This window comes from Arachis hypogaea, chromosome 3 (genome assembly GCF_003086295.3).
Source record: "Arachis hypogaea cultivar Tifrunner chromosome 3, arahy.Tifrunner.gnm2.J5K5, whole genome shotgun sequence".
NCBI classification, from domain to species: Eukaryota; Viridiplantae; Streptophyta; class Magnoliopsida; order Fabales; family Fabaceae; genus Arachis; species Arachis hypogaea.
Genome location: NC_092038.1, coordinates 9,944,126 through 9,945,538, shown reverse-complemented (window position 1 = coordinate 9,945,538; position 1,413 = coordinate 9,944,126).

The following is a 1,413-nucleotide window of genomic DNA, read 5'->3' as shown; positions in this document are numbered from 1 at the left end:
CTAGGTAAAACAGATAAGACAGGACAGATCTCATTAGAATAATCCTTTTAACAATGGAGAAAGTGGTTGCCTTCTAATTACTGAATCTCACATTCAATTTCCTTAAAATTCTTTGGTAAGTCTGATTAGTCATTCTGGAATGCAACAGAAAAACACTCAGATACTTTCCTAAATCATCAGTTCTAGAAAACCTTAAAATTTCACTGATGTCTTCTCTAATTTGGTGGCTTACATTGCTTGAAAAGACGAAATGAGTCTTTTTCTCATTAACTTTATGATCAGAGCTAATACAAAAGGCATTAAGAACACATCTGATAAGAGAGGATTGCTCCAAGTTGGCTTCAGAGAACAAAATTAAGTCATCTGCAAAATACAGGTGAGACAACTTAGGCCCACCGCTATTAAGATGAATAGGTTTCTAATAACCAAGATTAACCGCTTCAGTGATGAGGTAAGTCACCTTTCCATGCACAAAACAAATAAATATGGAGACAATGAATCCCCTTAATAAATACCTTTGAAGGCTTGAATTCACTGAACTCTTCATCATTCTAGAACACTCTCATTTTAACAGAAGAAATGCAGGAATATATCAGGTTAATAATGTGAGTTAGTAACCCAATATCACAAAGAGTGTCTTGGATAAAACTCCACTTTTACTTATCATAAACTTTCTCGAGGTCAATTTTGATCGTCTTCCACCCTTTTTTCCTTTTAAATTTCTTATATAATGAATAATCTCCTGTGTGATAATAATGCTATCAATTCTATGCCTTCCTGGAACAAAACTACTTTGTGTTGGCTTGACCAACTTTTTCATAACCTTTATAAGACGCCTTGCAAGAATCTTTGTCACAATTTTGTAAGAAACATTAGAGAGGCTTAGCTTATAGGCCTCATTTGCTTTAAACTAGTGATGGGTTAAACTTTTGTCTACCATGTGGTGTGTTGTAGGATGTATTTTTAAGGCTTTTCTCGGTTTCAAATCAAGTTGAATCTGTAATAGGAGACTGTGGGTTCTGGAATGAGTTGGAGTGGATATGGAACTTTCATTGGAGAAGGGTACTATTCTAATGGGAGTTAGAATTAGTTAACCAACTTCATGGAGTTCTACAATTTGTCAGGTTAACAAGTGAGAGGGAGGACAGAATAGTGTGAAAATTTGATAGATCAGGAATTTACTCTACTAACTCATTTGTGCATGCTTTGTAAGCTGAGGCTCTCCCGGAGAACATTACGAGTTATAATTTCACTAGATCTATATGGAAAGGACTAGTACCACCAAGAGTTGAGCTATTCACCTGGTTTGTGTTAGTTGGTAGGGTCAATACTAAGGAAAGATTGATTAGATTGGGCATTATTGATCACAGGTATATGATTTGTATTTTATGTAAAAAAGAAACTGAGAATGAT